Source organism: Triticum aestivum, chromosome 5B (genome assembly GCF_018294505.1).
Source record: "Triticum aestivum cultivar Chinese Spring chromosome 5B, IWGSC CS RefSeq v2.1, whole genome shotgun sequence".
Taxonomy (NCBI): Eukaryota; Viridiplantae; Streptophyta; class Magnoliopsida; order Poales; family Poaceae; genus Triticum; species Triticum aestivum.
The window spans coordinates 111,254,869-111,264,595 of NC_057807.1; positions in this window are offsets into that span (position 1 = coordinate 111,254,869).

Below are 9,727 nucleotides of genomic sequence, written 5' to 3' on the forward strand. Positions count from 1 at the left end.
TACAGCCCGGACCCACTTGCTGATGACCGACACGTTCGTTGCTGGGTCATGGATGCCTGTCCCTGTAAGTCTGTGCCACTTTGGGTTTACGACTAGTCATGTCAGCCCGGGCTCTTTATCATATGGATGCTAGCGACACTATCATATACGTGAGCCAAAAGGCGCAAACGGTCCCGGGCAAAGGTAAGGCGACACCCGTGGGGTTACCGTGCGTGAGGCCGCAAAGTGATATGAGGTGTTACAAGCTAGATCGATGTGACATCAAGTCGGGGTCCTGACAGGGCCAAGCTTCGGAACTCCTGCGAGGGCGTGCATGAGGTGCAGGCTATCGAGTACTTTACTGCCGGGTGCAGAGAAGGCACCCTCCTCAAGCACAAGATCCTCTGCGATGAGCCGAAGACCCTCGATGAACTGCTGATCACAGCAGACAAGTACGCCACGGCCGACTCCTCCATGAAGGCGGAGATTCAAGTTAGCGCGACTAGCAAAGTCGCCCCTCAGGCTCCAAGAACTCTGGCTGGTGACACCGGACGGCGGCAGCAGCAGAACGACCACAAGTGCAAGGCTCCGCAGCCGGTTTCCAACAGCCGGCAAGTGGCAATAGTCGAAGACCAACAGCCGTAGGGGCAGCCTCCGGCGAAGCGACAGAAAGGCGGCAAGTCCAACTGGTTGCCGGCCTTCTCCTACAAGCAGACCCTGGATGGCCCCTGCAAGTTCCATAGTGGCGCGAAGCCATCGAACCACACCACCCGGAAATGCCACTGGCTGACCAGAATCGCCAAGGGAGACGGCCTACTCCCTCCCCCGCCTACTGGGCCGCCTCCTCCACAGCTGCCCCAGCAGCCGGCTGTCAGGCCAGTCGGCGCGATACAAGACGAGTTCCCAAATGAGCACGGAGCTTATGTGGTGTTCACCAGTGTGGCTGATGATCAACGCAGCAGACGCCAGCAGCAGCAAGAGGTGAACGCAGTCGCATCAAGCACTCCAGAGTTCATGCACTGGTCCGAAAGGCCCATCAGTTGGAGCAGAGCTGATCACCCAGAGGTGATGCCGAATCCAGGCTCCTACACCCTGGTCTTAGGCGCCACACTCGCCACAGATAGGTGGGCCGCTCGTTTCTCGTGAGTACTGATAGACGGAGGCAGCAGTATCAACATCCTGTACAAGGATACGATGGAGAAGTTAGGAATCAAGCGAAGACAGCTTCAGAGCAGCCGGACTGTGTTCCACGGCATTGTCCCTGGCCTTTCCTGCTCACCAATCGGCAAGATCCTGATAGACGTCCTCTTTGGGGACAAAGATCATTTCCGCCGAGAGCCAATTTGGTTTGAAGTGGTGGACCTCGAAAGCCCGTACCATGCGTTGCTTGGCCGACCTGCTTTGGCCAAGTTCATGGCGGTCCCCCACTATGCCTACCTCAAGATGAAGATGCCGAGTTCCAAGGGAATTCTAACCGTGGCCGGCGACTACAGAAAGTCGTCCGCTTGCACGGCCGAAAGCAGTCGGCTGGCCGAGTCCTTGGTGATCGTAGCTGAGAAGCGGCTTCTTGATCGGGTTGTGGCGATGGCCGGCAAGCAGACCGAGATGTCGCCCGACCCCAAGGAGTCGGAAGCAGAAGGATCATTCAAGCCGGCCAGAGAAACAAAGAAGATACCTTTGGACCCGGAGCACCCAGAGAGGTACGCTGTCATGGGTACAAACCTTGACAGCAAATAGGAAGGCGAGCTCGTCGATTTCCTCCGTGAGAATTGAGACATCTTCGCGTGGTCCCCAAAAGACATGCCTGGTGTACCGATGGAATTCGCCGAGCACAAGTTACATGTCCGGTCTGATGTGAAGCCCGTCAGGCAGCCCTTGCGTCGCCTGTCAGAAGAGAAGAGAAGAGTTGTTGGAGAAGAAATAGCCCGGCTCCTGGCAGCCGGCTTCATCATGGAAGTGTTTTTCCCAGAGTGGCTAGCAAACCCAGTACTGGTGCTGAAGAAGAACAAGCAGTGGCGGATGTGTATCGACTACACAAGCCTCAATAAAGCCTGTCCTAAGGACCCATTCGCCCTGCCGAGAATTGATCAGGTGATAGACTCCACAGCCGGATGCGAGCTGTTGAGTTTCTCGGATGCATATTCTGGATATCACCAGATCAAGCTGAACCCGGCTAACAGACTGAAGACCGCCTTCATCACGTCGTTTGGTGCCTTCTGCTACCTAACCATGACGTTCGGCTTGAGGAATGCCAGCGCCACCTTTCAGCGTTGCATGCAGAAGTGCCTCCTCAAGCAACTCGGCAGAAATGCCCACGTCTACGTGGATGACGTGGTGGTGAAGACGGAAAAGCGTGGAACTCTGTTGGAAGACCTCAAGGAAACCTTTGAGAACCTGCGCCGATTCCAGATCAAGCTCAACCCCGAGAAGTGCGTCTTCGGAGTACCAGCCGGCCAGCTCCTTGGTTTCCTGGTCTCTGAACGTGGCATAGAGTGCAACCCTGTGAAGATCAAGGCCATCGAGAGGATGGAAGCACCCAGACGACCGTTAGACGTGCAAAAGTTCACTGGCTATTTGGCGTCCATCAGCCGATTCATCAGTCGGCTGGGCGAGAAGGCTCTACCCTTATATCAGCTCATGAAAAAGACGACGTTTTTCGAATGGACTCCCAAGGCGGACGAGGCTTTTCTCCAACTGAAGAAAATGTTGACTACTCCCCCTGTGCTGGCGGCTCCGACTCCCAAAGAGCCCATGCTCCTATACATTGCCGCCACCAGCCGGGTAGTCAGCACAGTCATTGTAGTCGAGCGCAAGGAGGAAGGCAAGGCGCTACCTGCCCAGAGACCGGTATATTACCTGAGCGAAGTACTGTCGGCCTCCAAGCAGAACTACCCCCACTACCAGAAGATGTGCTACGGCGTGCACTTTGCCGCCAAGAAATTGAAGCCTTACTTCCAGGAGCATCCAATCATCGTGGCTGCACAGCCCCACTGGCCGAAATCATCGGAAGCCGAGATGCTTCTGGCCGAGTGGCCAAATGGGCCATCGACCTGGCTCCCTACACCATCTACTACCAGCCCCGCACCGCCATCAAGTCGTAAGCACTGGCCAATTTCCTCGTCGACTGGGCCGAGACCCAGTACCTGCCACCAGCGCCCAACTACACCCATTGGCGGATGCATTTCGACGGCTCCAAGATGCGCACTGGCCTGGGAGCCGGCGTCGTCCTCACTTCCCCCAAAGGCGATAAGCTCATATATGCGATGCAGATCCATTTTGCCGCCTCCAACAACATGGCTGAGTACGAGGCGCTCATTCACGGGCTCCGGCTTGCCAAAGAACTAGGCACTTGCCGGATCCTGTGTTATGGCAACTCTGACTTGGTGGTCCAACAATCATCTGGCGATTGGGACGCCAAGGATGCAAACATGGCGAGCTACCGCTTCCTTGTGCAGCAGCTCAGCGGATACTTCGAGGGGTGCGAGTTCCTCCACGTGCCAAGGAACGACAACGACCAAGCAGACGCCTTGGCACGAATCGGCTCCACCCGCCAAGCAATACCATCCGGCGTCGCCCTTCGGCGCCTCCTCAAGCCGTCTATCAAGCCTTCACCAGAGTCAGACTCAATCTTTGTGCCGGCTCCACCCGAAGAAGTCGGATCCGACTCCAAGAAAGCTGCAGTCAAAGCCGGCCCGGGGACTTTAGAACCCGGCCCGGGGACTGCGGTGACCAGACCAAAGACTCCAGAACTCAGCTCGGGGACTGCTCCAATCGGCCCGGGGACTCCGTCAAGGCAACAAGCGACTGCGGACTCCAACCCGCCGCCTCCCAGCCCAGCCGCCCTTGTCTAAGTCGCACTTGTGGAAATTGAAGAAATAGCAGCACCCTCATGGGCCCAGCCCATCCTCAAGTTCCTAGTAAACAGAGAGCTGCCACCTGATGAAATCTTGGCTCGGCAAGTGCAACATCGAGCGGCAGCCTACACCATAGTCAATAGAGAGCTGGTCAGGCGCAGCGTCACTCATGTCTACCAACGCTGCGTCGAGGCAGAGCAAGGCCAGGCAATTCTCAGAGACGTCCACGAAGGCGAGTGCGGTCACCATGCGGCTTCAAGAGCACTCGTTGCCAAAGCCTTCCGGCATGGTTTCTTCTGGCCGACTGCCCTAGAAGAGGCCAAGGAATTAGTCCAAAAATGCAAGGGGTGCCAGATGTTCCGTTCCAAGCCGCTTCAGCCATCTTCCGCACTCAAGACCATCCCCATCGCCTGGCCCTTTGCGGTTTGGGGCCTGGACATGGTGGGACCATTCAAGACGGCACGAGGTGGCTTAACTCATTTACTTGTCGCGGTGGACAAGTTCACGAAGTGGATACAGGTGAAGCCCATCAAGAAGTTGAAAGTTCCAACTGCAGTGACTTTCATCACCGACATCACGACTCAGTACGGCATCCCACACAGCATCATCACCGACAATGGCACAAATTTTGCCAAAGGCGCCTTGGCCCGTTTCTGCGCGACGCAGGGCATCCAACTGGACTTAGCGTCCGTTGCCCATCCGCAGTCAAACGACTAGGTGGAGTGAGCAAACGGCCTCATCTTATCTGGCATCAAGCCTTGACTGGTCGAGCCGTTGGAGCGATCGGCCGGCTGCTGGCTTGAGGAGCTGCCGGCCGTCCTCCGGAGTCTGCGCACGACTCCAAACAAGTCAACCGGCTTCACACCCTTCTTCCTCGTCTACGGTGCCGAAGCCATCATCCCAACGGACATAGAGTTCGACTCCCCGCGAGTCACCATGTACACCGAGGAAGAAGCAGAAGAAGCACGTCAAGACGGTGTCGATCTGCTGGAAGAGGGCCGGTTGTTGGCACTCAGCCAGTCCAGCATCTACCAGCAGAGTCTGCGCTGATACTACAATAGGAAGGTCAGGCCATGATCTTTCCAAGAGGGCGACCTTGTGCTCCGACTAATCCAGCGGACAGCCGGCCAGCACAAGTTGTCGGCACCTTGGGAAGGCTCCTTCATTATTAGCAAGGTGCTGGGAAACGACTCCTACTACCTGATCGACGCTCAGAAGCCCCGAGCACGCAAGAGGGACGACTCCGGCAAAGAGACAGAGCGCATGTGGAATGCAAATCTTCTCCGAAGATTTTACAGTTAATGCAGTATGTATCACGCTACCCTTTGTATTAAAGTACCAAGACTTTGGGCCCCCCGAGACGAGCTTGGGGACTGCCCTTTTTTGTTATCCGTATGATAAGAATTATGCCTTCGAGTATATTACTCTTTGTTGAATACCGCTTGGCACCGGGCTCGACTAGTCGGCCCGGGGACTCGCCGCCTTGCGCTATAAAGTGCTTCCCGCAGTCAGACAAGTAGTGTGTGGTGCCTAAGCCGTCTCCTGTCAAAGCCGCAGCTCGAAGAGCGACTGTTTGGTAGGCAGGAGTAAGGAAGAACGGGCGCCCACACGAAAAATGGCTAAGGACTCAAAGCACAAACATAGCTTAAGACGGTTTCCAGCATCTTTCAAGTAAAAGCCAACTCATGAGTACTCGGCTTGCCGCTTTCTATCCAACTTGTGAAAGAAGACTCTAAGACGGCCGAGTACTTGCCTTCCTAAAGTAGCCAAGCATTTGATCCAGTGGCATTCCGCAGAGCGGTTGTCCGTCTGGCAAGGCGGCAACTAAGGGAAGGCGGCAAAGGGAAAAGCCAAAAGAGCAATGAGCGGGAGAAGTGCGACGAGGAGGAGGCCGACCGCCTGGCGGGTGGAATTTCAAGATACACCCCGCGGGTGGAATTGTTCGAATTAACAAAGTTTTTCAAAGACTACTAAGGCAGATAAAGCAAAGGCAAAGACGGCAGCCTAGGAGGCGGCATCCGGGTTCGAAGGGTCGGAGGAGACGGCGGTGTCAGGCGCCGGGGCGGCCGACTGAGCAGCCTCGGTTTGATCGTCTCCGAGGGCAGTCGCCTTCTCCGGGCGCGGTTCGTCGCTGGAGGCGCGGTCGAGCTGAGGCTGGTCGCCCGCCCCATCTTCTGGCGCCTCTGTCTCGCCTTCGTCCTCCGCCTCGTCTTCCTCCTCGGTGCTGGACCCAATCACCTCTGCCGAGTCCTTGTCGTAGTCCGGGTTCATCCTGAACCACTCCGGCGGCACCTCCTCACCGCCTGCAGCCCGCTCGAGGACGAAGACACTGGTGTCTGTGTAGTCGGCAATCGCCGCCGCACGCTCAATGAGGGCGCCCTCCACAGCCACCAACTCCGCTTGGGCCTCTGATCGGAACGTGGCCAGCCGGTCCAGGTCCAGCCCCGGATACCACGCCTTGACAAACTCCAAGGCTCGATGCGCTCCGACCCGGGCCGAGGAACCCTTCCAGGCTTTAAGACGGCCAGCTGCGACCTCTAGCCAGTCGGCAGTCCGACTGGCAGTGTCCAGAACCGGCGCGTCTGGCCACAGAGCGGCAACCGCCTGGGCACCAGCACGCTGAAGTCGGCGCATCAACCGATGGCTGGCCGAAGACGGGCCTCGATACTCAGAAGCTGCTCGTCGATGGTCACGGGGGCGTTGGCAGCGATCTCCGCGCCATTTGCCCTCCGTGCCTCATGATCAGCCTCGATGGCCTATGTGACTGCCTGCGAGTGGCCAGGGAAGAAGTCTGCCAAGACGAAAAAGAAAAATAAGTCAGAGGCAAAAGTCGGCCCGACCCACAGTCGGCGGCTCAAAGGAAACCAAGAAACTCACCATCGACGATGTTCTCGATCTCATGGAAGCCGGAAATCAGCTGCGCCTCCTGCCGGTCCAACAGGAGCGCTCGCTCTCGAACTCGGCCAGGAGTGCAGCCTCTTTCTTATCTGCCTCCTCCTGCGCCTTCTTGAGCAGCTCCTTTTGTTCCGCCAGCTGCACAACCAATAGGTCATGTTCCATGGCAAGTTTGCTGCACTCTTCCCCCTTGGCGCGCAAGGCGGTGTTGGCCTCGCCCAGCTGCTGCTGAAGAGTGGCGTTGGCCTCTGAAGAAGAAAAAAGAAAAAAGACGATAAGTCGTCAACAAAGAAAGTCGCTGAGAAGATCCGGCCCGACTGCTCGGCAGTCGGCCCAAATCTCGGGGACTACAGCCCGCGGGTGCGCCAGCGCGCCCCCGCGAAAAAGAAGGACTCACTCCGGCTCTCTGACAAGTCGGTAGTCCGCCTGCCCAGCTCCTCAACATTGCGGTTGAAGGCAGTAGAGGGAGGTTGTGATACTCCTGTAATAAGTATCTCAGACAAAGTTAAATATTCGGAACTCGCTAGAGGGAGTTCCGAACCGCCTGCCCTGCAGCCGGCCCGAAACTCGGGGACTACACCCAGTGGGTGCGCTGGCGCGCCCCCACAGAGAAGAACAAGAAAAATAAGAATCAAAAGAAGAAGACGTACTCGGACGGCCGTTCGCGATGCCAGATGCGCCCTGGTGCAGTTTTGGAGGGCGTCGCCCTCAGCTCGCAGCTTCGCCTGGACGTCCAGAAGTGCCTGGTTCAATGGACCTGTGCCACATCCGCGCGACCACCCAACGGGCGCGGCGCTCGTCACCTCGGTGTCTGGGATATCCCAGTTGGCGGTGCCGGTCTCCAAGGGTCGCAGCGCCGAAGTCGCCCTCTTGAGGCGGCGGCGCACTGGCGAGGCAACTTGGAGGAGGAGCCTCACCTCAGACTCGTCCTCGGTCGGTGGCACCGGCGGCCCCACCGGCTGTTTCCCGCGCGCGCTCCCAGATAGCGACGGAGGCGGCGGTGGCGGCACGAGCGTGTCCGACATGGAGGCCTCGCCACTTTCCTTCTCCACGACGGGGTTCTCGGCGCCGGCTTCTCCAGTCTGCCCCATGAACTCCTGGGGCGGCGACGCGGAGGACAGCGGGATGACGAACAACGCCGATTGGCGGTGCGCGGCCTCCTCGGCTTGCCGCCTTGCCGTAATGGCGGCTTTGGCCTCTTCCAGTTTTTTCTGGGCGGAGGCCGCCGCCTTCTCAGCCTCCGCTTTTGCCAGGCGGTCGGCCTCCTCCTCGTCGCACTTCTCCCGCGCATTTCGCTCCGTTGCCTCCCGGAGGTCGGCGGCGGGGTCAACCCGCCGAGTGTTGGCGGACGTCTCTGCCGACCCCATGACGGACGGGGCGGCGACCCTCTCAAGGGTAAGGGGAGCCCTGAAGCAAGGAGGAGGTATAAAAGACTCGGACAGAATTCACCAAAGGAAAGAAAGGCGAAGGCAGAAACACTTACGCAGAGATCAGTGGCGGCCTCTTCACTTCCTTACGGAAGCGATTGGCCCTCGCGGCCACCTCCTCCCGTTTGGTCACGGCGGCCGCTCCCTTGAACTTCTTCGGCTTGCTGCCGAGTGAACTCGGCCCGGCGTGGCGCCTCTTCACGCCGCCTTGGCCGGCTAGGCCAGCGGAGGAACTCGCACCCGGCAGGCCGACCCTTGGTTGGCGGCGCAGGGTGACTTCCCCTTCGGCATCGTCTTCAGGCCAGTCGGCGAAGGTGGCCGAGGGCGTGAAGCCGCTTCCCGCTCCCCCTCTTCCGCCTTCGGCGTCGTCCTCCATCGCCGTCGCCCCCAAGTCGGGGTCATCGACGTCGCTCTCCGCCCGGCCAGGGACGAATTCACGGGGCGGTCTTTCAATGCCGGCTGCAGGCTGAATGAGGGGATTCTGACTCAGAGAAACCGAAAAAATCAGAAGTCGGATTCGGCTACAAAGAAAACAGAGCAACAAGAGATGCGACTTACCGCCGGAGGGGGATTGGCGTGCGAGTACGGCTCTTTGCCGAACTACCAGTCCGCTGCAAGCTCGCACTTTGCGATGTGGTTCACCATGTTCGCCAACTCCGCGTGGGGCATGTCCCTGGTGCACATCCGACTCGGGTCCCGGCGGTCGCTCATCTGACTGATCAGATGAGGCCGGCCTTGGAGAGGGAGGACTCGGCGCGCCACGAAGGCGGCTAGCAAGTCGGCCCCAACCAGGCCCTCCGACTGCGTCAGGACTCGGAGTCGCGCTACGGCGGCGGCTCCGGCGGGAGTCAGCGTCTTGACTCGGTGGGACCAGCTGGGGAGCCTCCCAGCCGGTGCGCCGGCTTCGTAAGGCGGCAGATTAACCCAGTCGCCGTCTGGGGCGACGCTCTTCACTTAGAAATAGGACTGCTACCACATCTTCACCGACTTGATCAGCGGGATGAAGGGAAACAGATTGTCGGCTGTCGTTCGCCGCATCATGATGAAGGCGCCGCACTGGGCCGGCACGCCGGTGATGTGCGTGCTGAGCTTGGATTGGAAGAATTCTCCCCACAGCTTGATGGTGGGGAGAACGCCAAGGAAGCCTTGGCACAGGGTGGCGAAGGCAGCCAGCAGCACCACTGTGTTCGGCATGAGGTGGTGCGGCTGGAGCCCGTGGAACTCCAAGAAGGAGCAAAAGAAGCCGCTCGCCGGCAGCCCCAGGCCGCACATAAGGTGCGAGCGAAAGATGACCCGCTCGCCCTCCTCTGGCATCGGTGATATCTCCCTCGCCGGCGCGGCGCGGGCTCGCACGAGGTTTGCACCGGGGAGGCGGCGCGTGTCGCAAAGAAACTGGATGAGGTCATCGTCCACCACGGAGCCGTCCCACATGCCGGAGCGCACAACAGGAGCCACGACGGCAGAGGAAGAGCTTATCACGGCGGGTGCGGCGTGGTTCGGCGCGACGGCGGCAAGAGGGAGATAGGAAGCAGAGGAGGCGAGGGAGCAGGGAAGATGGGCGCGCGTGCTTCG